Raw genomic sequence first — 27,019 nt, 5'->3', positions numbered from 1 at the left:
AGCATATAATTTTTTAATTCCTCAGTTTATTGAAAGATTATAAATTTGAAAAGGTAATCATGCATATTATAGAGCTGTTGATTTTAAACAGACTTCAGTTTAATCAACTTTCTTATCCAAACTTCCACAGTATCCAAGATAATTACAGGTTGAATTTGGCATAGATAATGCAGGCATTTGGACCATAGATATAGTACACTATCTATTCAAGCTATGTAATCCCTTGTGATATACTGAGACCATTTTAGTGCACGGTAGTCTACCAGGCACTTTGCAGAGAATATTTTATGTAACACAACATTTCAAAGAACACAGTCTTCTTTTTCTTCTTCTTTTCCTCCCTCTCCTTCTTCTTCCTCCTATTATTATTATATCAATTTATTTATCAGAAACTAAATTTCCAGGAAGTTATGTAATTTTCCCAATATTCCTCCCTTTGTAGATATAAATACTGAATTGGGATTCATATCTGTTTTATATAAAATCCATGCTCACTTCCACTGAATTATGTTGTCATAATGTAGCAACATCATTATCATTTTGGGGCAGTAAGAAGTAAATAGGGAGTAGGTCTTAAACAAAACAGTTCTTCTTTGGTTCAAAAGTACTATATCATATTATGTAGCAAAAAGTGAACCATAGAACCCTAAAAAATGATAACACAAACTTTAAACAACAAACAGGACTTATGCAAGCATGCCAGTTTCTTCCAGAGAAGTTTAGCTCATGGTTTCTTTTTAATAACAAAACTGAAAAAAAAAAACAGTGAATTTTATCAATTCCATACTTAAGATTCTTGATAGGTCTTGCTTTTCATTTCTCCAGCCCATGTCAATAGTACTATTGCATCAAAAGTCATATTGATTATATTGTATATACGTATAGCTTTTGTAATTATTCAATATAGCTGTGATGCCTTATGAAGAAATCATCTAATTAGAAGACCTTCTGCATCATTTCTAAAATTATTATATTTCCTCAACAATAGTTAAAATTCTTAACTCGACAAGAATCTACCAAGCAGGGTTTGTGTCTGTTCTATGTGAGCTAGTACAAGTCATGATACTCAAAGAAACTTCAGATTCCTTTTCCCAGTGGTGACATGTGATATTTAAGACAAGAATAACATTTCCTTTCATTTATTTCTTTCTCTACTATGGCATCTTGTAAACCCATGTTAAAAGTAGGTTTTTTCAGGATTCAAATGATTATGCAACTTTTTTTTTTTTTCAGTTGTGTTATTCAGACTTTGTTTGCTTAATCGTGACTTTTTTTCTCCTTTGAATGTCTTGGACCAAAGTGACTATCAGAATAGTTGTACAATGTCGACTACTAAATTGGGGGAAATAGGTTATTGGGGGATTTTGTTTGTTAGTTTTTATTTATTGTTGTTTGTTGTGGTTATTGTTTTGACTATAGACACCTATTTTAGGTCTGCTTTTGACAAAGAATATTATTGGATATAGAAAGTAATTCAAATATTATTGACAAGAAAACAATATTTTACTTTAAATTCTGGGATACATGTACAGAAAGTGCAGATTTGTTACATAGGTATACATGTGCCATGATGTTTGCTGCACCAATCAACCCGTCATCTAGGTTTTAAGCCCCACATCCATTAGGTAGATAAATTTCTGAAAGAAGTATAATGACAAGGACAAGTTGGTGAGGACCTTTCCTCCAACAATGAAGAAAGAGTTTAATATATTATTTGGCAATCTCTAGAGTTTCTGCATGAGACACCAAAATGACGTATTGTTCATCTCTCTGTCTCCCTACATACCTACCTATACATCCATCCATCTGCCTGTCTATCCGTTTCTGCCTTTGTCTCCTCCTTCAACCCCCACCACAAATGTGACAGAAATGAATATATTCAGAATATATACATACAGATTCAGTTTCATCTGCTTTGATTTGGTTTGGTAGTAATCCATGCACTGAGCCAAGTGCTTTATTTTTCTTTGTTTTCGTTTTAGTTTTTTCAAGGCTAGCTTGTTCTCCTGTTTTGGAAAATTTCCTCCCTATTGAAACATCACGTTAAAACCAATATTATACTTTGCCCACTATTTTGTTGTATATTTTGATGGCCCACTCTTAAGCAGTCATTTATATGTCTACTCCAAGTACATAAGACTTCAATGAGTTTTCAGTTTGTGCATTCCATTATCATGAATGTACTAAGAAGCAACTTAATGATTTAGCCCTTCACCCATACAGTTAATATCACTCTTTTGACTTTAAAAATATATATCACTAGTCTTTCAAAAATAGGAAATCTTAAAAAATCACCATTAAAGAACTTACTCATATAATCAAATACTACCTGTAGCTCACAAGACTGTGGAAATGAAAAATTTAAAATAAATAAATAAATAGGGCTAGTAGGCTGGGCACAGTGACTCATACCTATAATTCCAGCACTTAGGGAGGTTGAGGCAGGAGGATCATTTGAGCCCAGGAGTTTGAGACCAGCCTGGCAACATAGTAAAACCCCATCTCTATGAAAAATAGAAAAAAAATAAGCCAGGCATGGTGACATGTGCCTGTAATCCCAGCTCCTCGGAAGGCAGAGGTGGGAGGATTGCCTGAGTCTAAGGAGTTCAAGGCTGCAGGGAGCCTTGATGACTTCCCTGCACTCCAGCCTGGGTGACAAAAATAAAATAAAATAAAGGGACTAGTCAATAACAACAAAAAAGGATCACAGGAATTATGTTTCACCAATGACAATGACACATAGCTTCTTAATAATCTACTCATGTATGTGTGCCTGTGTTTATATAAATTTGAATTTTAAAATTGCTCATAGACAAATTAAGATGAGCAAAAAAAAATGAAGATGTCACATTAAAGAGTGGGTATTGGTAAATTTATATATAAATATCAGATTATATATTCCAAAGGGATCTGGGAATTTTCATATTTTTCATGTTCATATATATATATTATTGCATTTTAGGTTTTGGGATACATGTGAAGAACATGTAAGATTGTTGCATGGGTACACACATGGCAGTGTGGTTTGCTGCCTTCCTCCACATCACCTATATCTGGCATTTCTCCCCATATTATCCCTCCCCAACTCCCCACCCCTCACTGCCCCTCCCCTAGTTCCCCCCCACAGACCCCAGTGTGTGATGCTCCCCTCCCTGTGTCCATGTGTTCTCATTGTTCAACACCCACCTATGAGTGAGAACATGCAGTGTTTGATTTTCTGTTCTTGTGTCAGTTTGCTGAGAATGATGGTTTCCAGGTTCATCTATGTCCTTACAAAGGACACAAACTCATCGTTTTTTATGGCAGCATAGTATTCCATGGTGTATATGTGCCACATTTTCCCAATTTTCATATTTTTATGGAGGTTAGGAAATTTCTTTCTTTACCACTTTCATTACATTATTTCATCATTAGGAATCTGATGAAAGATATGGATACTTGCCTTAGAAAAATTTTCACATGAAAAATGTCCAATTGTGGAATTTCTGAAGCTCATTCACCAGCCTCCCTGAAGTCTTTGAATCCAATGTTATATCAGTTAACATGTATTAAATTCCTATTGTATGCTAAGCAATTTTAAGAAGACCTGAAAAGTTTGGACACAAAAACAAATGATATGTTCTAGATGTTAAAGAATACTCTAATGAGGAAGATACACATTTAAGCAATTGTGTTCAAAGGATGGATAGATAGATAGATAGATAGATAGATAGATAGATAGCATGTACTTACACAGTACTTACAATTTTACAGCACCTTTTATACTGGATAACTTTATTACCCCCTTTGCATATTTATTAATCTAATTCTCAGGTCATTATTAGTTAGGTACTGCTATTGTTCCCATCTTATAGAAGAAAATATCAAGGAATAGAGAAGTAATGAAACTTGCTCAAGATTGTACAAATATTATTGGCAGAACCAGAATCTAAAGCCAGGTAATATGTTTCAAGAATCCATGTGCTTAACCATCACATTTTCGGTCTCTCATAAAAATGTAACAGAAATATCTCAAGCAATATGTAATGGCAAGATGAAAGAACAATTATTTTTTTGGTAGTCTAGGAAAAGTCTCAGAGAAGCACATCAAATTTGTGTTAGACATTGAAAGAGTAGAAGAGATATATGGTACCTAGGGTGGGGTGTCTTAAAATAAAAATATGATTTATCATGCTCAGTTTAATATTAATAATGTTCTGGCCCAACACAGTGGCTCATGCCTGTAATCCCAGAACTTTGGGAGGCTGAGGTGGGTGGATTACAGGGTCAGGAGTTCGAGACTAGCCTGGCCAAGATGATGAAACCTCATCTCCACTAAAAATACAAAAAAAAATTATCTGGTCGTGGTGGTGGGCACCTGTAATCCCAGCCATTTGTGAGGCTGAGGCAGAGAATTTCTTGAACCCGGGAAGCAGAGTTTGCAGTGAGCCGAGCTCATGCCACTGGACTCCAGTCTGGGTGACAAAGAAAGACTGTGTCTCAATAATAATAATAATAATAATAATAAAGTTCTATGTATCCTAAAGAAAGAGTAAAACATAATCATTGAGTTACTCGTAAACAAGAAGTCCCAAATACATGAAACATCCTGTGGACTTAGCAAACCTGCAAAACTATTTTCCTGAGGCTAAACTGTTTTTTGGAAATATGTTAGCTCTTAAAAACAGGTCTATATCATCAAATCCCAAATATTGCATATCTGTGAGGTAAAATTACTGAGTTACGTATAAATAGATGTGTAGTTTTTGTTACTTCTCAAAGAGTTGGCAAAGGGCACAGCAAAGTAAGTGGACAAAAGCCATTATAATGGGTAAAATAAAATCTGGTGGCTAAGCAAGAATATATTTTCTAAAAGGGAACATATTATTCAGTTCCTAGTTTTAAAAAATGAGATATAAAATATTATGGGTAGATTATGGGATGTTGTTACTGGAATGTGCCACTTTTACCTGGAGCCACCCTGTTTGCTATCAGTGGATGTTTATTCTTGCCATTTTCCAAACCCATTTCTTTCCCACTGCTACCCTACCCAGCCATTTCCTGTACAGAGACAATCCATGATTTGATTTTTCTTTGTCCCATGATTTTTACATGTCACCTCTAGTAAATCCACCCTAGGACCATAGTAGATTTTTTTTTTTCTGTTTTTTTTTTTTTTTAACTGCTTTTAAGGTTTTCTCTTTATCATTGTTTTTAAAGCAATTTGATCATAACATGTTCTGGTAAAGTTTTCTTTTTTTTTTCTACTTTGGCAGGAGGTGGTGGTGGTGGTAAGGAATTGGCATAGGTGGAGAAGGGAGGGAGAAAGGTGGAAGAAAGGGAAGAAAAAGGAAAGTCTTTTATTTTTCTAGTTTCTGTTTCTTAAGATTACATTCAGAAACTTGATACAGAGCTATGTGGTCACAGTGTGGAAAAATCATTAAATAAAATCCTGTACCCAAACTTGAAGAAACTTTATAAATGTCTCCAAATAATAATAGATTATTCAGGTTCTCTTTTTTTTTTTTTTTTTTTTTTGGACGGGAGAATCACAAGGAATCAGGTGTTCAGAGGAATGTATTGAGTAGAGGTGAGGAACTAGGATGTTGAAAAGTAAAAAAAGGAGAGAAGGACAGGAAGAAAGAGGAAGAAAAAGAGGGAGAGAGAACAGGAATATTGCTTCATTCTAAAAATGGGTATTACTAATGGCTGATCAATATTTTGTGTATTTAAAATGGAGAACTCTATAAATATTTATTGAGTTTACTTGTTCTGGATCTGAATTGAAGTCCTGGATATCCTTATTAATTTTCTGTCTTGTTGAGTCTAAATCTCATTATGGGTCTTATATATCTGGGTATTAAGGTCTCTTATTGTTGCATTGATCCTTTTACCACTGTATCTTTGTTGTTTTGAAATCTATTTTATCAAATGTGAGAATTGCAACTCCTGCTTTTTGTTTATTTATTTATTTTTGCTCTCCATTTGGTTGGTAAATTTTTCTCCAACCCTTTGTTTTGAGTCTTTGTGTATCTTTGGATATATTGTTAGGTTTTGGCTGTATCTTTTGATTGGGGGATTTAGTCGATTTAAATTTAGGGTTACTGCCATTTGATGTTAACTGGCTATTTTATCCATTCGTTGATGTAAATTCTTCTTTATGTTGATGCTGTTTACTTTTTGGTATATTTTTAGAAAGGCTCATACTGGTTGTTCCTTTCTATGTATAATGCTTCTTTCAGAAGTTCTTGTAAAGCAGGCCTGGTGGTAATAAAATCTCTGAGTACTTGCTTGTTCATAAAAGATTTTATTTTTCCTTCAATTGTGAAGCTTAGTTTGGCAGGATTCTAGGCTGAAAGTTCTGTTCTTTAAATATGTTGAATATTGGCCCCCACTCTCTTCTGGCTTGTAGGGTTTCTGCTGAGAGATCTGCTGTAGGTCTAATAGGCTTCCCTTTATGGGTAACCTGGCCTTTCTCTCTGGCTGCCCTTAGTATTTTCTCCTTCGTTTCGATCCTGGTGAATCTAACGATTATGTGCCTTGGGTTGCTCTTCTTGAGGAATATCTTTGTGGTATTTTCTGTATTACCTGGGGTTGAATAGTGTCCTGCTTTGCTAGATTGGAGAAATTTCCCTGGATAATATCCTGAAAAGTATTTTCCAGCTTGGATTCATTCTCTCCATCACATTCAGGTACACCAATCAAACGTAGATTGGGTCTTTTCACATAGTCCCATATTTCTTGATGACTTTGCTCAGTCTTTTTCATCCTTTTTTCTCTATTCTTGCCTTGTCATTTTATTTCATTAAGTTGGTCTTCGACCTCTGATATCCTTTCTTCTGCTTGATCCATTCTGCTACTTAAACTTGTGCATATTTCACTAACTTCTCGTGTTGTATTTTTCAACTCCTTTAGTTCATTTATGTTTGTTTTTTGAGATAGTGTCCGGTACTATCACTCAGGCTGAAGTGCAACGATGTGATCTCAGCTCACTGCTGCATCAACCACCTGGACTCAAAAGCCTCCCACCTCAGCCCTCTAAGTAGCTGTTACCGCAGGCATGCACCACCTCACCTGGTTAATTTTGGAATTTTTTGTAGAGGTAGAGTCTCACTGTGTTGCCCAGGCTGGTCTCAAACTCCTGTGCTTAAGCAATCCTCTTGCCTTGGCTTCCCAGAGTTCTGGGATTACAGGCACGAGCTACTGCTCCTGGCTGTAGGTACTTTTTGAAAGAGTTGTTCTACCCCACTAGACTAATGACTCCTCCAGGACAGGTACAATGCTTTTTCCATTTAATAATCTCAGAATTTAATGCTGCTAATACATGTGTGCCAAAACAATTGATTGTAAAAGGGAGAATAAATGAATATATTATGGTCATCACAACTAGTGATGAGGGTGGATCACCAGTGGGATATATTTCTGTAAAGTAAAGTAATGAACAAACAAGAGGTTAGAAAGAAATTTGGCTAGACAGGGCCATTAAAATGTATTCTGAGTCATTTTATGACAAAACAGGTACTGATCTATGACAGTTTATATTTTTAAAAAGCAAATGTTTATTTAATTTTAAGATTAACATTAGTGATGTTAGGCTAAAGTGTGTGTGTTCCTAGTAATAACTGTATTACTAACATCTATCTAGATCAGAGCTCTCTACTGTAATCAGTAGAAATGTCATTGGCCTCTCCTCCTCTCTTCAGCTCTCCTTCTGCCATTCCTCCCCAGAGCACTATTAAATATAAATTTCCCAAATTCTTTTCTGTGACTTTAATGGCCTGAAAGTAAGTAATCTGATTGGTGATGAAAATTCAGAACAACATAGCCCAAGTTCCCTGGGAATCACAGTTCTGCCAAGCACTTATGAACTAAGAAAAATATACTCTCTTGCACATGTGGAATGTCGGAGGAGGAACTGTACAGCTCACTAGGTGTTAGAACAACAGTGCAAGAGTATCCAGTGGTGACATACATAAAGACATGGCCTCCCTGGGAGCTCCAGTGATTTAGAAATGAAATCTTAGACTGCCCTGTGAAAGTTGAAGATGCTGTTTCTTTACAAAAGAAGGGATATTGCATAAGTTGAAGATAAAGAGAGCAAACCCACTGGTAACACTGCCATGGTTAAGAGTTCTTACTGAAAACTTCTATCAACACTATAGCTCTAAAGAGTTCATTCTGGCAGCCAAGAACAGGGAAACGCCAACTGAGACCCCAACTACTCTAAATGTTCCTTAAATGGATTTTACTTTTTTGGTGATGGTTGTTTGAAAATAGGAGTGTTTGTGAGAAGAGCAAGCCCCCTTTAAAGAAAAAGTAGTGAATGCTCATAGAACAAGTTCACATTGTAAAATGCACTTCGCAAAGAGAAAAACAAAGAAATGCACATAAGTTGCATTCTTTGTCATCTCTGACATCTTCAACTTCCACATTTCCCATTGGTTGCAATCAGAGCTGGTGTTTAAAATAATGTCTGCTAAGGTTCTGTAAGATTCTCAACATTACAAATATATTTCATTATGCAACCCTTTAGAATTCTAAAAGTGGAAGGAGAAATGAACTAAGCCATTTTAAGAGATTTAAATTACAAAGATAGAAAAGCAGAGAGCTTTTTATTCATTCTGAGCTAAACAGGAAAATCAATGAACTAAAATTTCTGATTGCCAGAACATGCTATGTAATTTGTGTGATATTAACTTGGGTTTTACTTACCTTTGATTGTTTATAGCCTGTCAATAAAAATATTTCCTGAACAATCAATGTTCAAGTCTGTCAGTTATTATTGATAGAATCCGTTCACTGAGGCCTACTCTGTCTGGCTTAAGGTTGGTATAGAAAACAAAGATTCTAAAATCAGGATCCTGACCAGAAGAAAAGCTTTGTATATCATAAGCTAAGAACATGTATTTTTATCAATTTCAGATATGTATATGGCAAGACTTAGAACAAATAGAATAAAATTCAGAAAGTAACATGTACCCTGGACGCTAACACTAAGCATTATAAAATCTGATCTTAATTACATTGCTTTTAAAGGATATGTCATATAAATCATTAATATTATAACATTTTAATATTTTTATTTAATTTAAATTCATATTTCAATTTACTCTCACTTTCTTCTGTTTCAGTTTCATGTTTTATATTTATTTTTGAGCCTATAAAAAAAGATAAACCTGGTCTTAGCTAGAGTTTAATAGTTTGAGTTGTTGAATATTTAACAAAACATATTTTTCCACCCCTCAAAAGCATTCCTTTTTTGCTTTTTAGATTGCACATGCACCATGTTTTGGATTATTTGTAATGGTAAATACTTTCCGGTAGTGCCTTTAAATATTTTGCTCAGTAAGTAATAAACAAGAACATCAATTCATCTGAGTGGCATTAAAATGAGACTTCGTTCGCTTATTGAAGAAGTGAAAGTTTTGGATTTCATTGACAAATGGCACATACGAACTGCTTTCCCCAACATCTAACAGAGTTTTAGTGACAGAATAATAAAATGTATCTTAAGACATTTGAGTAAAATTGTAATCCTATAAAGAATAAATACTTTAAAAAATATCCAGCCAATACTTACCAAATGAAGTTATATACCGTACAAGAGTATTTTTAAGTAGAAACTTTAGTGTGATCATTTATTCTAGTTTCTTGTTCAAATTAATATACTTTTTAAAGACCTCATTCTACAAAATTGAAGAATAAAAAATTGCTAGCACATTCTCAATAATTTTGTTATTTTCATTAATAGAGAAAAATAGTTTTACATATAATTATTTCAAAAAATTGAAAAAATAAAGTAAAATAATAGTTTCCAAAGTATTATTAAATATATTACATAAGAGATACATATTTTTATGTCTTTACTTTTCTTTACATATACATTTTTATTTTGTAAATTGGGATCTCATAGCTAGTTTTGTTTTCTATTTTTTTTTCACTAAATTTAAAGTGTGAAAGTTCCAAGTCACTAAATATTTTTTGAAAGACAATTTAATTGCTATGAAGTTTGTAATAAATGTAATATAGCAAATTCAATGTTAAAAAGGTTTGAGTTGGAGTTTGTAATATTAATTTACAGCAATAAATGAGCAAAGTAGTAAACAAAATATTATAGAACGTATGCCTTTCCATCGGAACTTTTCTGTTTCTGATTTTAGTATGTATCAGTTATTTTAAGACATTTCAGTCTTCTCAGTGTATTGCTCAAAAGCTAATTCTTTGAATGATGTTTATAAATAGGCTTTTTGATACATACTTTAAATCTCTCTCTGATCTAAATAGTACCCTTTCCCCTCACAACAAATATACCAAAATATTATCTCCAGTTAAACATTAATAATTAATTTAATACACTCAGAATGTCATAATACTTAATGAGTAGAATATACTGGCTTTTGAAACAGCCTTTGGAGATAAATGCGGAAAGGAAAATAAACAAACATAATGTTTACTGAAATTCATCAGAATGGTAAAGGGTCCCCCTCACCAATGCCTTGGATGTGTGACTTTGAGAGATATGTTTCAATTCAGGAAAGCAGGTGATCTAATAATAGTGGTTAATGTGATTAGCACTTGTGAAAATAAGGTCATAAAGCACAATTTCTAAGATCTTTTAGAAATAACTTGCAGGTGATTGGAAGTTCAAAGCCATTCTTGAGTCTGGAGATATGAAATAGTTTATTAAACAGCTATTAAAGTACTTCTAAAACGTTAAGAAATAAGGACACTTTTCTATAAATCTCTTCTGGTATTAAGGCTAATGTTATTTATCCGTGTTACCTCTTGGCATATTGGGGTCAATTCCCAGTTATCTATCCAAAATAGTAGTATACTGGATCAAACCAATTATCCTTCCTGTTCTGAATTCTCTCTCTGATAACAGTGGTAGTTTATAAAAGAGCTGTAGTCACTCTTAATGCCTTAGAGAAAAGAATATACTTTCCAAACAAAAATCAATGGGAACATTGAATCACTCAAGAGTATCATTTTAGCTAGTTTTCTTTTTTTTTTAACATCTTCCTAAGCACCATCCTCTACCAGTTCGCTAAAAGTAGAAACATTGATTGATGTGTTTTATCTCCTTCCCCTTCCACTGCCATCCTGTAGCAAAGATTCTAGAAAGAGAAGATACGCCCTAAAGACAGGTTGCTTCAGGGAAATGGAGAAGTCAAAGGTTTGAATTTTATCCACCAACTGGATAATCAATCTCTGAAGTATTGAAAGTTGACTGTACACAAAAAGTGCAGTAGATAAATATTACAGTTTGTAAGTTGAAGCATTTAAAATATTGAAAAGATTGGGTGCACTTTTTGGTGGTCTATGTGATAACCCTGGAACCAATAAGTTTTATCGTTTAAATTTTAAAGTTTTGAACCATGAAGTTTTTAAATAGAGTTTCAAAAATTTGCAAATTAAGCATCCCCAATGACTTGTTTCAGATGTTCGCATTTCTAAATACACACTCGTTAAAAGCAGAGATGACTAATCAATTGTCTTATGTGCATGCATACATGCCTCCCATGTACATGACTAAACTAAAAATAGAAGTGAAGGTTGGGAAATCAGTTTATGCACAACCTGATGACTAAATCATCATCCAAGCATAAATTTGCCTGTTGGTGCCTATCAATGCTTGAATTCATAGTAAAATGATCCACATTGACCATTGACCATTAACAAGTGATTTTTTAGACACTTTGAATAGATAGCTTCCTCATAGCATAAACACACTCTCTTTAGTTTCCTGAAAAATAATCTGAATTTTCTAATTTGAATCTTCATTGGTTTTGTCTTCTAAAAAGACATATTTTCAACTGTAGAGAAAAGTGAACAACCAAAAGTTGTTATAAACATTAAATTGAAAATAAAGAAATCTGAAATAATTAATAGATTTTTCTTTTTCAAGTAAATATATATACTTTAAAATTTAAGTAGGAAAAAGAATGACTGTATTTCTTTCAAAGAAAAAGTAAAGGAAGCAAATATACTAATAGGTAAGTTTTAAAGAGTTTCTTACTCAATGTCTATTAAACAAATATTTTATTGTGCCAGGAACTAGATTCTCATTTTAATCCTCAGAATATGTGGTGGAACAGAGCAAAAAGAACAAAATTACACATTTCTGTAAGTATCTACCTTATGTAAAGTAGTATAGTAAGTACTTTCCAAGAAAAATGATAAGGGAAGAAATAAAGAGAAATACATCAGAACTGTAGTTACAGCCCTCAAGCAGATCTAATCTAATTGGAGAATTGAATAGGTATCTGATCGTGTAAACAAAACAGATTAAGTAGATTAATAAGGAGCACTAATACAATATGTTAGGACTCTGCTTCTTATTAATCTCCTACTTAATCTATTCTGTTTGAAGTAATAATGCTGTACTAGCAGAAAGAACGTTACTCTGTGGCTTCCATTCCTGGCTCTCTTGCTAACATTTGGGCTGACCATGGGCAAATGACTTAATAAAAAGAATAGCTACCATTTATTTGATTGCCTGGGTGCTTCACATACATTGTTTTGTTCGATCCTCACATCAACCATAAGTTATCATTCTGACAATACGAGTGACTGTAAGTCCAGTTTGTTTGGGATAGTCCCACTTTTGCCCTGTTGTCCAAGTACAATTGTTATCAGTGTCAGTGTCCCATTTGACCTTTAAGAGTGCCCCAGTTTGGATGATATAATAAATTTTCTCCATTTGATGAGAAATTTGATAATTGCAATCTAACAAGTAGTAGAAAGTTTTGATACAAGGCTGTCGATGCCTAAAGCCCATATACATACCACTCTGTATGCTCATTCTGGTTAAATAGTTGCAGTACCTCCTTGCATATACATAAAACGAAGACATTAAAGTAAATTATCTACAGGATTCCTTCCACCTCTAAACTCTAGAACCCCAAATACAGATACACACATATGTATGGGCTCATGATACTGGAGTACAAACTTTTTATCAGGGTTAGCAAACAGATTTAGGAAACAATAATCAAAAGAAGGGTAGATGGAATGGGAAATTTAACACATTATAGAATTCATAATTACAGGTGCAGCTCTGAATATTTACGGAAAGAAACTAGCCTCCCCGGCAATGTGCATGAGAGATGACCCTGGACTATTAGTTAAGGAAATCGGTATCTTTGTGTGTGAATGACGTGTTAAGAACACATCATTATAATGTGGCACATCAAATAATGTGGCATCTTGGTCCTTGTATTTTGAAAACATTTGAATATTGTTTAGGGTCATTTACATTTATTTAAAATAAGACTAGTATTAAAACAAGTATAGTAGCATGTATTTAAAACAAGTCTAGTCGAGTAAAGTCTTCATTCAAATTCTTCATTTTGCTGAGTATTATACGGCCTACAAAGAGTTGTTTAGCTGTGCTGTGATTTTAAGGTGTACTTCAGATTTATATTCTCCCCAGATGTATATATTTTCCTGGGGAATGTTGATGCATTCCCGCCAGCTTTGACTTCTCATATTCCCTTCTTTACCCTCATCCTATTGGATGTCTGCCATCAATATTAAATTGTCTTAATCCTGATTTTTCTACCTATTGCTGCTTTTGCAGTTGGCGCTGATTCTTATGCCCCTTGAAAGGTACTTGTGTGGCAAAAGATTGAAAAATAATTGGCAGTTGTTGTCAGGGTTAATGTAGAAAAATAAATCTCTTATATTGCCAGTTTGGATTTACTTTTCATTTTTAATGGCCCCAACAGATGTTGGAGGAATCCTCTACTTCCTGCACACTTCCATTTTTACAGCTGGTACTGCTTGACTGGTTCTTGACTTTGGGGGAGCAGTTCCTGGGTGTTTACACAGTGATTTACAGGTACCCTCTCAGTATAGCGTATGACCATCCCCTTGTGTGTTTTTTTTTAACCCCTCATGATTTTCCTTGAAACTGACGTCACTGTCTCAACACAGCCCCTCACAAAGTTTCTCTCGTCCAGTGTTCCCTGAGCAATAGATTCTTTCCCTACTGTGCAGCATTCTGAAACATTTGGTATGTTAGATTTTAAAAAATAAGCATAAAGGATAGGAGATACAAATAATAGGTGATTTTCAGTTAGCAAATCAGGCAGTCTATCTTTTTTAATATCTCTCTTTGTATCTTTTTTATTATTTTTTCAAAGTATTCATCACAATTTTTATTTAGGTGGTTCACTTCTCTTGGGACTTTTGCTTTTTCCCAAAACCTCCCTCCCTCCTTCCCTTTCTACCTTCTTTCCTTCCTCCCTCCCTCTCTCCTTGTCTTACTTTCTCCTTTCCTTCCATCAGCCTCAGTGGCATTAGCTTCCAAAAACTGTACTGTATCCTAGGGCTACTGTAACAAAGTACCACAGAAACAGGAAGCTTGTCTCACTATTTTGGAGGCTAGAAATTGGAAATCAAGGTGTCTTCAGGGCACACTCCAACTGAAACCTGAAGGAATCATGCCTTGCCTCTCTGTTTTGACAGTCCTCAGTGTGCAGCTGGATCACTCAAGCCTCTGCCTTTACTGTCACATGGTGTTCTCCTTGTATGTCCTCACATTCTCTGTGCACGTCTTTCTCTGAGTCCAAATTTCCCTTTTGATAAGGACACCAATTATTTTGAATTAGAGTCCATTTAATGACCTCATTTTAACTTGATTACCTCTGCAAAGACCCTATATCCAAATCAGGTCACCTTCTAAGGTACTGTGGGTTAGGTCTTCAACATATCTTTTCTTGAGGGGGACATAATTCAACCCATAACACCAACTAAGAATAGAATTTTCCTCACACTTGCTTCCAAAAGAAATGTTGACAGCTTTTAGCAATTGGGAAGATCCCGTGAGGCTGAAAGTGCCATCGCCGGCTGCTGTCTTGTCTGCGACTTTTCTGTGCTGTTCACTTGCTCTCTTGGTTTGAGAGTTCCCGTAGAAAAGGCAGAGTCAGACACAAAACACTCATGCAAAGCATTTGCTTAAGCCACTGATTCGAACCACAACCTTTGCAAGAAGCTCTTTAGTGAACTGTGTAAAATTTGCTTAGTAAAACACCCTGACTTGAGAAAAGAAAAACTATCAAGCATTGTAAGAAAAAAAATTATCAAGTACTAGTAACACTGGCCATAGTTTTATTTTCCTTCCCAAATTGTATTACCTAAACATGTATCAAGGTTGCAGAGGATACCAAAAAAGCATTTCAACCCTCAACTGTAATGCCCTTTTTCAGTAATTAATAAAACCATTTAAAACATTTTTGAATTCTGCTAGGGATAGAAAAAAGAAAAAACCTAAGAAATAAAGCCATTTCAGAACTATTGCAGTGTTTGCCTAAGAAGGCTTCAAAGTTTTCTTCTAATGACAAATAATTCATCATTGTCACTCCTATTAACTGTTTCATTTTCTTCTGGAAAATGGAGGAAAAACATTTTTCTCAAGCAGATTTCTTGGCTCATTTATATAATGTTAGCATGGCTATACTTTTATTTGAATATGTAATTAAAAATTAGAAATATCCATGAATAAATATTCTTGAGGTTACAAATAAAATTAAAATGTTTTAATGTCAAAAAAGAATTATATTGCAAATCCTCTATTGTTAATAATGCTGCTATAAACCTATGTTGAATCCAAATTGTCTCTCAGAAGTACTTTATTGAAGTAATTATATCAAATATGGAAAGTATACACAATAATTTGTATCACATGCTTGATATTAAGCCAGATCCTTGCAGTTCTCAAGCAATTCTTCAGTATTTTAATTTGATTTAAATTTTTTAAAAGTTGACTCAGGAAACTGTAGAAAAACAAAGTCGTTAAGCCAATTGTTCAGACAAAAGCAGTGATTATGTGCCTAAATTATTTTGTCTCCTAATTCATTTGCTTTGATATCACACAGACCTAGTCTTATAAGACCATAAAGGTGTTACGCAGTGAATTACTAAACAAGTCCCATTGGATAAATCTGATAAAATCAATAATCTAGGAGCAGGACTTACAAGATGGGGTCTCAGAATCTATGATGAAATATTCATAGCAGCAATAAAGAAAGAAACAGGTATTGGAGAGAAACTAAAATTGACAGTCACCTGTGTGATCGTCTGGGGCCACCCTGGAAAGTCCTTGCCATCCTCCTCTTTAGGTTCCCGAGGGTGATTCAACCTTGCAGATGACTATTCTTCTACTTGGAAATAGTTTGACTATACATAAGTGAAAAAGACTCTTAAGAATTTTATTTTAAAATTTTTATTTTAAAAATCTCAGGACATTTAAACGTATGCCTGTTGATTTTTTTTTTCTTTTCGTTGATTTTTCATGGAGTTGATGGAGATAAAAAGATCAGCCTGGCAGCTTGCTGGCATGGAACTGGAGTGTTTAGGGTTTGTTTTGCCTTTTTGCAAGATTGGTCCACAAGAACTTTAAAAGGAGAAAAAGACGATGCAAATTAAATACGTTAGAAACGTATGCCCCATCTGTTTTTATTTCATTTTTAGAATAAGGTTTTCATACCTTCTTTTATTTTTATATTCTATGATACCACACTATAATGTTGGCCACCTCAGAGACTAACTAAATTAGCTATCCTGACCATATGGAAAGGAAAAGCTTTACCAGCTAAAGAAACAAATTTAACTCAGGCAAAAAGGCCTATGTGTTTTAGAGTTTAAAAAAAAATTGTTGCTAAGTACATAGTAGGGGAATGTAACCCACCTGCATAAGTAAAATTTGAAAAGAGATGTGGATATTCAAAATAGCTGTCTCTTTTCTTGGCGTCATTCAGGAATCACCCGTATTTGAAGTGTCCTTCTGTTGTGTGCTATCATCTGGATGTATTTGCAAGTAAACTCACAATCAAAGACATGAAGGCCCCTTGAAAGTCCATCTATTTCTGCCTCTGCCTCTGAGAAAAATTAATCCTAATCTGTCTGGGTATAGCTTACCCCATTAAGAAAAATAAAGTTTCGGTGCATTTAGAGAGAGAGAGAAAAAAAAAACTTTCACCTAATATCTTTACTTTGGAACACAGAATAAGACATTCCTTTATAGAAAAAGAGATTTTATTTCATTCTGCAAATGTCAATACTGTCAAGCACTTGATAGAAGCCCTAGGCTACCATTTTATTTTACCTGGAGAGAAGCTTCTCATAAATTCACCATGTAAAATTGATGACTGCTTCAGAAATCTACCAATCGTAGGTTTTTATGTGAACCACAGTGAGGGAATAGAGCTCATAGAAGTCAAACATATGTTTTCTAGTCACACAACGTGTAGAAGAGTGTCTGCCTGATCTAGGACCACTTTGGGATGACACTTGCAGTTATTTACAATGATTGAGAACACAGGATTTTATGCACAGCTCGTGAAGACAAGATCAATAGATGGGTAGAGAAGCTTAAACTAAAAGTCAACTGAAGTGTATTCTGTCACTTGACTGTAACTCTCAGCACAGAACCACTCAACATGTAGAGGGCTGAAGTTAAAATTCACTTTATTTCATCAGAATAATAGCTAAACTTATAAATGAAGGCATATGTTTTGAGAACTGTTCCTGCAGATATTGGAAAGGCTTTTTTTCTGGACACTCCTACCAGCAGGCATTTCACCAAAGTTCATACCAATACTAAAATTACCAGAATGTATTCAAGATGTATCTCCATATATTTTTTTCTGTACTAAGGAGGGTGGAATTATAGTAATAGTTCCTTTTCCCAAATCATGGGACACTCAGTGTAACCATTATCTAGCCTGTAATAAAAATTTCCAACTCTCAGACATCAAGCAAGTAGAATGGCTTTGAAGAACCCTATTGTTCTAAACTAAAGCCATTTATTTGTACTAGATGAAACAGACTAATCAAGCAAAAGTAATTTTTCTTTAGAAACTGTAAATGTCTTAGATAAACATTGATTAGGTTCTTCAATTCATACGTGTATTAGTATTAAGATAACCAGAAGAGACAGAACCATTTAAAAGGCCATCTCAGCCTCTAGCAATCCTGTTTGACAGTAGAATGCAGTATGAATCTTCTGAACCACATAAATAAATACTTTCTCTCTGTTGTTTCTTGGGACTTCTTAACTTTCATATTCAACTCTAATCATTGTCATAGTCCAGTTTATGGCCAAGCATGAAAAATGGTTTTCTTAAAATATACATGATATAATTCACATTACCAATTGAGGGCGGAAATGCAGATGAATTTCACCTGAGGTGTATTATAGCCTGAGACCACTTAGCCACCAACACAAAGCTGATAGATCATTTGTGTATTCTCAGTTGGGATGTTAATAAACTAGACAGAAAAATGGTCATGGGTTTTTCCAAGGAAAAAAACTGTTAAAATTCTAAATAGATATAGCCAAATATGCAGTTTTCTACTATGAGTTAGTAAAATGAGCCATATATCAAAAAATAGAATTTTCTTTAATTTAAAGCTTGTTTTGTAGTTAAGGAATAAAATTTTTGCAAATGCCAGTGGGGGGAAAAAGGAAAAAAGTACAACTTGTCTTGAATTAAAAGAAAAATCAATGCCTCCTGAAGACTCATGATTGAGAAGATAACATGTAAATAAATACTAGGCTCTTTAGGTAAAGCAAAACTCAAAAATATGTGTGAGAAATAGACCGAGGTTAGAATACCCTTTTTCACTCACATAATAAAGGGCCAATAGCACACACATTTACATATACGACACTATTGTGTCTACTTGTGCACATATTTATCTTTGTTCAAAATGGCCAGCTTAGCTTATAAAATTGTATAAAGGTTATCTGTTCACAGTACGAACATACATAACAGAGTACAGGCATGCACAACAACCACACCACTTTGCCATGTATTATTTTACCACAGATAGTTACAAAACATTAGTTCCCCATTCTTTTTTGTGGGAACATGGATGGAGCTGGAGACCATTATCCTTAGCAAACTAACTCAGGAACAGAAAACCAAATACTGCATGTTCTCACTTTTAAGTGGGAGCTAAGTGATAAGAACTCATGGATTCGAAGAGGAACAACAGACACTGAGGCCTACTTGAGGGTGGAGGCTTGGAGGAGGGAAAGGAGAAAAAACTAACTACTGGGTACTAGGCTTACTACCTGGATGATGAAATAATCTCTGCAACAAACCGCAGGTGACACGAGTTTACCTGTATAACAAACCTGCACATGTACCCCTGAAGCTAAAATAAAAGTTAAAAAAAATCATTAATCCCCAGAGAAAAAAAGATGAAAAAGAATTAATATAGTGATTATATTTTTGTAATAGTGGAAGCTCATTGAATCAACTAAAGGAAGGGAATTTAGGAATATTGATGAATGTTACATGAAAGTAATTTTTATCTGATACGCTGATACCACTGATAATAAGTGACAACAATTTTGAAAATTAAACTGAATGTGAAAGTCCCAACTCAGGAATCTCCTTCATATTTGTCATTAGATCTTAACTTTGATGAGTGAACTCTTTACAAGAATAAAGATTAGCTGGCAATAATACTAATAACATAAATACCAATTATTGGGCACCCATTATGAGCCAGGCCCACTTCCTATACTCTTTTCAATTATTAGTCAACAGATTCATAAAACAAATTGGCATTTTATTAGTATTGACATTTTACAGATGAAGAAACAGATACACAGAGCGAATAGAGAACTTGCCTATGAACATATAGCTTGTCCTCTATTAATTACCGGGTATGAAACAGGCCATAGGGATGAAAAAGAATAGAACACAGTATTGAATTTTTCCAAAATAGAAAAAAAAATACCAACTATTGATCCTTATTACAAAAAGTGGGGGAAAAGCACTGAGTTCTGAACAGTGTTCCAGAACCCTTGTCGGTACCCTTATCTGAAGGTGAAAGAATACACATACACACAGACTCACACACGCAGGCACATGCACACACAAGCAAATGATATTCAGAAGAGCTCTGAAACAGGTCCACTGAAATGCCTCAAAGACTGCCTAATACTTTCCCTTTTCTTTATGTATTAACTCATATCAACACTACCCTGAATACTGCTAATATTCTACTTTTTGGTATGCCTGTTTTACTGTGCACCTGACAGTTGAGTGGGTTTTCACAAAGAAAACTTTTTGTTTCCAAAATTATTCATGTTATTTGTAATTAACATACAAAATACATCATTTAACTCAATATTACATGAACTGATGAAATACAGTGTTCAAAGAAACTTGTTTGTATGAAAACCAAAGGTGAATGCTTTGAAAGACTTGATAAATAAGTTGCTAAAATAAATTTTCCCAAATTAGATATGAGCAAGGCAACTGTGAAAAGCTGCAAAAAAATCTTAAAAATCCAGAAGGATTCTGCACTTGGTTTACTTTGTATCCATCAATGAATTTGCACTCTAATGAAATCAAAACTAGAAATTATACATGGTACACTAAAGATGAGTTTATGGGAGAGAGAGAGAGCACAAATCCCCAAACTCTGGCCTTCATAAAAAGAAGAGCTTTGGCCCTACATGAGAACGTTGCCAACTAAATATGTATATGTATTTGTTTTAAATTTAATTAATAGGCTTAGAGAGTTATTGTGTATGTATAATGCTATAATGATTCTTCATTTAACTTTTTAAATTTCTCATCAGGTATTGGTCTTAATTGTTTTTTTAAGAGTACTTCTGTAATTATTATACCTAACTTACATACTTATTCCATTAATTTGTAATTTAATTGCATGTCCAATGTACAGTGGAAACAATCAGAATATGTTCACAAAGGCCAGTGACATTTTTGAAAATCTTTTTAAAGGATTAATTCAATTATGTTATAATGAAGTATAAACATCAGTATGAATACTTTCATGTCTCCAGTTCATTTTATTACATGTCAAGTGGAGAATTAATTTTATTTTAGTTTGGTAAACTAGTAGTTTAGAGGGCTTTGGTGTAAGTAGTCCTTAAAAGTATCTAGGTGGATTGTGAAATTGTCTCATATGTCTTGATAATTTCAGTTTTTAAAAGGAATATCTTGTTTCTATTTTCTGTTTCTTTTACTCCGACATTATTCTTTTTTTCTTTACAAATTGTATTTAGTATGTGTTTTTGAAACACAAAACTGGCATGCTAGTGTATCTGGTGAATTTACTGTTAAGCCCAGGTCTGTACCAGATGGGCAGGTGAAAATGTGATTATGAGGTGTGTGGCGATATATCCATCTCTGTAATACTTGCCTCTCCAGGTGATTTGTGCGTCTGTTACATTCATGAATTCACTTTATGATTATTCTTAGAGATACTGAAAGAAGCAACCTTATACCACACAAGGTCTATGTAAGAGAAAAACTTCCTTCCTTTAACACAATCACAATGTTTTGTAACAGTCAGATAAGTAGAAACATGTCAGCATTTTCCCCTGGCAGGTACAGAAGTTTGATGCTGATATACTGGTTTGTACATCTAGAACAAGACTAAAGTGAGTTTGCTATTTCACAGGAAAATGCAAATAGAGGCTTACGTTGTACCTTTCTATATCCCTCTTTTGGGAAGTCCACATGGGGCAGACAAAGCCAAATACCATCCAGGTGGTAGAATTTCCCACATATTCATCTGTGCTGAAACCTTCAAAAGTCAGGTGCCTGGAGAGCTCATTTAATGAAAGGGTTATCTCTGCCAACCAGTCAGTAGTTGATCTTTTTTTTCAGCAGAAGTTGTGAAATATTATTTATGCATGTAGAAGACAGGGGCTTCCTGCCATTGTTGTTTACTTGTGTGTTTGGGCAAGTTTCCTCCTTTCCAAAAAGCAACTTTTCCATAAAAGCAACTTTGCAACGGCCCTACTCCTTTTGTTTGATACCCCAGGCAAAAAGCTTTTCATGGCATTGAAATAATTTTCATTTAAAAACAGGGAATTCAGATGAACCAGTCCATTATTGGAAAAAAAAAAAGAGGCAGTAAGGTATCCTTGGTTAACTTTTTAGTTATTTAAAAGTAGCTTGTTGAAGATTGAATATTTCTATGTTTCACTAGAGCCTTTAAATATAAAAGAGATATGAGACTATATCTGACACCATCAGGCATATTATATTAAAATTTATGAACAACTTCATCAAAAACCACTTTCCCTCTCCTGCATAGAGACAGATTTGTTCTGACATAAACGTTACATGGCTGGTTGCAGCCTCAGATTAATGCGAAGACCCTGGCGATTCCTTTTAGACGTTATTTTATGAAATAATACCTGTCAGCTGCTGCCTGATCCTAGAAAAGGGGGCAGGTTTTCCAGGTCATCTTGCCATCTGTCAGCTAAAGCTCATCTGTCCCTCCACATTACCACCTGATCTGTGCTAACAGGCCTCACGGGGAGGCCTGCTTCATTGGCCCAGTGGGAACCAGGGAAAGAGACTGTGAGAGGACATCACCTGTGATGCTGAGATTTAATTATCACTGAAGTGATGAAGATGTGCACACAGATTGAAATGCTTTTGAATAAATTCATGGAGCAGGAGATGCTCTACCCTACTCTCGACTTCCCCCTCCCTTCATTTTCTCCCTCTTTAGCCCCAACTCCTAGCCAACTGTGCTTCCTAGTTCCAACAAAAGCTTGCAGATTCCCCCCGTGGATATTTCCAAGTACACCCTCAGAAAACACATGGACACACACACACCCACATGCAAACACAGAGAAATACACCTGCTAAAGTACCAACCCAAAGGGAAGGAACAATCCGTGTACTCCAGAGAAAATTTGCCTCCGCTTTTTACAGCAACCCTGATTATTTTCTGCCAAAGTTCCTTGTTATCAAATTTTAAAGCTGTATTGATTGTTGCTGGCTTGAAAATTAGACTTTATTGTGGGACCAGCTTTTTACCTAGGGTTTTACCCAGTTTGTGGTAACACCAGCACAGAGTTACCTGGGGTCTCCTATGGAGAGTTAATGTGAAATTTCACGGTGGAGGTGGAATCGTGGTAGAATATAAAAGGTAACGAAGGGCATAGAAAGTCCCCAGAAACCCCTGTGACGGTGGGCCTCTCACGTTCTCTGAATCAATACTCTGCACAAAAGTTATTACAGGTCCAGGCCTTTTTTTTGCCTTCAAAGCTGCTTAGGCAGTATGTGGCATTAATTCCCTCCTGTACAAAAATGTAGTTGATAATCACCTGGCTGAGGAAAGGATTTAAGGCTAGAACAGCAGATTTCCTAACAGATTACAGAATAAAACCTAGTTTCTTGGGATAAATTGGGATAATAACTGTAGTGAAGTATGTTACCCTTGTTGATTCATATCCCTGTGATACCTTTGTTACATGCAACCACAGAGAAACATTTATGCCATTATGTGACGCAAGATCTGATTTCTACCAACTCATGCTATGCAGCACAAGTTTTTATTTTCTTGGTTTTGGGGAGCCTGCCTTCAGTCTGGAGGACAGTTGTTAAGCAAGCACTTCACTCAATTAACTCCTAATTATAAAGTTACAAGAGAAAATGATAACTACCACCAGTCCCCTTTCCTGCCACCTTGTGAGCACAGTCTCATGACCCTGAACCACTCTTGACTATGTGGCTGTCAGGTTACAGAATTTCCTTCCCACCATCACTTGCAGAGCAGGATACTCCTTTCCCTGGGAAGGAAGATTTGGAACAGCTGAAGAAGACCCAAGGGTTTTCCTAGCACAGTGGTAAACTGAAATTGTATATTTCCTTTTTCTTTTTAAGGGAAATCATGAGCAAACATTGCCTTAATTCACATTTCAAAAATAATTACTACAGATTTCAAGACATTTATCATGTTGTCATTTGAACCTGGGAAAGGTTATTCTTGTGGTACTTCAGGTCACAAAAAATAACGTATTATTAGAAACCAACACATAGGCTATCCAAGAGATTCCTGAGGGGAAATTAGAGGTCCATTGGCTTTGGGGAAAAAAAAAAAAAGGTGACAGGAATGAATTAGGTAACAGGGGCCCACAGAAACTTATCATGCTCTGAGTGGTCAGGTTCCAAAGTAACTCCAATCCATTATGTGACGCAGTTCTTGTAAGAACACACAGGAAATGTACTTACAGCCCCACCCTGTACTTTTCCAAATACTTACAACTTTTATTTTCTGCAATGGCATGGATTTTTATGAAGCTGCCATTTTCCAATAATTTTAAAGAAATGTTAAATACAAATAAGTATATAATAGAAAATGTTTTAAAAAGAAATATTACTATCTTGCCAAGTCTTTTGTCATTTGATCCACATCATCAACTTGCAGAAATATATTATTTTAAAAAATATGTATTAAAATTATATCTTCTGAATGACTTATATATCATATATTTTGTCAACAGATATATTGTAGATTTAAAATCCTCAACATAAAGTTATTAAATCCTACCTATATGATGTGGCATGTTTAACTAATAAGTGTATCTCCACAATATATACCTTTAGCTCACAGTAACACTTACCCATATACTATACTCATAGAAGACAAATGAGATTTATTGTGGCTAGGTTTGGATGAGTGGAGCTGTTTCAGCAGTTTGAAGTAATGCTATGAAATCAGCAAGTGAGGTAGAGATGGATGAGGTATTAAAGAAACATGAATAGAAAACTAATGAATGTGCTGAGAGTTTTTTGTTGATTTGGTTTTTTTGGATTATAGAAAAAATTCTATACAGCACATATGTTTCCATGATACAATCTTGACCTCTGGGTGACTGGTCTAGTTTTCAACAAAAGTCATTATCTTTGGAGGATTTTTCAGTAGTGAGAAATTCTTTTTCAAACTAACTCATTGTAGATGTGCGTCTCAAGACAGAAATCTTCGTAGATAAAAAATCTCATAGGCTTAAAAATACAGAGTTTATGTTAAGTATGTGTAAATGAGAAGAAGAAGGAGAAGGGAGGTTGTTTTTCAGACATAGCTTTCCCCCTATTTTTGTAGAAAAACAAAAAGTTTTTTTACAAAGAGATGATTTAAAATGTTTTATTCTAAAGGTTTCTGTCCCTGTTTTCAGTTTTGGATTGCTGAAATTGAAGAAAAATAAAGTTAAACCTAGAGAGCTCAGAAGATCTATACAGCCAAAGCTAGCCTCCTCTGTCTTTTGCCTAAATTTTAAGATTTAAATTATTATACATTTTATAATCTAGGGACTACCATTGTTAATATTGCTTTTTATGCATTAAGTGCTAGGTCTTATATCACCAATAATAATTTTCTCTAGGTAGATATCATTATTAATGTTTTAAAGAAGAATGCAAGTTACCCATAATTTATCTTTTAGAAAATCTCTCTAGATAATTTACAGGAAATCTTATGTTATTACTTAATTGGTACTTAAGAAATACCAAGTGAAATTTGGAGGAAGGCCATTAATGGAGGTGTCTTTCACAGGACTGTCTTCTCAGTTGGAATGTAATTAAAACAGAAAGAGACACTTCAAATTGCTATTACTATATAACCAGTCTGACTGTAGGAAGAGCAATCTATTGAAAATGTCCACTCGGCAAGCATTACTTCTCAGTAAATCTTTGTCAGTATTGGCATTCTTATGAGCTGGAGGATGGAACCCAACTGGGCCATGTCCAACCTGCTTCTGTAGTTTAGGAAGACAGCAAAAATTAACAAGTGTTTCTCTAAAAACTCCACCCTTTTCTAAAGCAAGGCTATTAATTATTGTTGCTTACACACAGTGATCACTAAATAAGCCCACAATACATACAATGACAACTTAATTAGAGCTTTCCAAATGGACTTCTTTGCTAATCCAATGCCACATGCACTTAACTTCCCTACAACTTTAAGCTACAACCTTATTACCATTCTGCATAAACTAATAGACTCTTGGTGAAGAAAGCAGCCATAAATGTGCTAGTCTGTGAAGCATGGGGTGATGTCCAAGGTGACTCAAGAGCTAGTGATAGCCAAGACAAAAACACAAGTGGCTCTCTTCCTTGTTGAAAAGATTTTTAAAAATAAAGACTGCAAAATCACAGATCCTATACTTCAGTTGTGGACATATGAGAAAGTAATTAGACCATGGTGAGAATAATTGTTCACAGTGCAAGCATGGTTTCCAAGAGACCTTGACTCTATATTATAGACGACTTATACCCTCTGTAAGTCACCAACCTAGAGGTTCTTTTAATAGTGATAATGATAAAGAGAAAGTCTGTCAACCTCTCATATTCAAATGGCCACTTTAATGACTAGTAGTGTCTTCTACCTACTGAAAACAACAGAAACAAAAATATGAAGAGTTTCCCAGGTTATAGAAGCCATGTTTCAGGAATAGGCTTTTTTTTTTTTTCATCCTAGTTGAGGACTTATGATAAAGGGTAAAGAATCATTTCATATACTTCAGTGTGAGTTGTATTTCACATTTTGAAATGCTTATTAGAGTTAAGAAGACTGGAGAAATCCTAGGTCATGTTATAAAATGAATTTTCAGAGAGCAATGAGACAGTTTATTGATCGGCCAGTTATCTTGAGGAAACAAAAGATTCCAGGACTCTAGCTTGTATGATATTTTCAAGAAAAAATATTAAAAGTGGTTGAAATTTACCATTCAGTGCGGGTATGGTGAAGAAGCAAAGGAGCAATTCAAAGAAGATATGGTAAAGAAGGCAGGGAGCAAGAAAAGACAGTGTCTTTTGCCTGAAAGACACTGTCTTTCTGGATCGCCTACTACTATATTTGGTAACAAAACCAAACATAAATAATAAAAATTCAAAGCACTTAGGCTATGTAATATGAATAATATAATTGAAAAAAATGAATAGCAGTTTACATTAAAGGAGCTTAAAATTTATTGAGGAATGGTCATTATTACATAAGAATATCAAAGAGGGATTAAATCAGATTGGGAGGAGGGGAGCATTTCAGCTTGTCTTTAAATAATTGAGTAAGTATTCAACAAGTAAGGAAGTGAGAGAGATTCCAAGTGAGAATAAGTGATATCTCAGTCAATACATATTTTCCACTCCTCTTATACTTCTGACCTAGAATTAAGAATTCACTCATGACTAAAACAAAGTCCATGACTTTATGGTGTTTGTGGTCTAAATCAAAAGAAGGATACTAAGCA

At 34.6% G+C, this 27,019-nt stretch overlaps 1 protein-coding gene and 1 long non-coding RNA gene across 3 annotated transcripts in view; one reads left to right on the top strand and one right to left on the bottom strand.

Moving 5' to 3' along the window:
• LOC128932386 (uncharacterized) overlaps nucleotides 1-16,148 on the bottom strand; it is a 35,901-nt gene extending 19,753 nt beyond the window's left edge. The window contains exon 1 of the long non-coding RNA XR_008482172.2: nucleotides 16,051-16,148. This is a non-coding gene — a long non-coding RNA (uncharacterized LOC128932386). The remainder of the gene's footprint in view (nucleotides 1-16,050) is intronic.
• ARHGAP15 (Rho GTPase activating protein 15) overlaps nucleotides 1-27,019 on the top strand; it is a 660,617-nt gene that overhangs the window by 246,957 nt on the left and 386,641 nt on the right. The window lies entirely within an intron of this gene.

The sequence above is a fragment of the Callithrix jacchus genome, chromosome 6 (assembly GCF_049354715.1).
Source record: "Callithrix jacchus isolate 240 chromosome 6, calJac240_pri, whole genome shotgun sequence".
Classification (NCBI taxonomy): Eukaryota; Metazoa; Chordata; class Mammalia; order Primates; family Cebidae; genus Callithrix; species Callithrix jacchus.
This window is presented reverse-complemented; position numbering and strand designations above follow the sequence as displayed.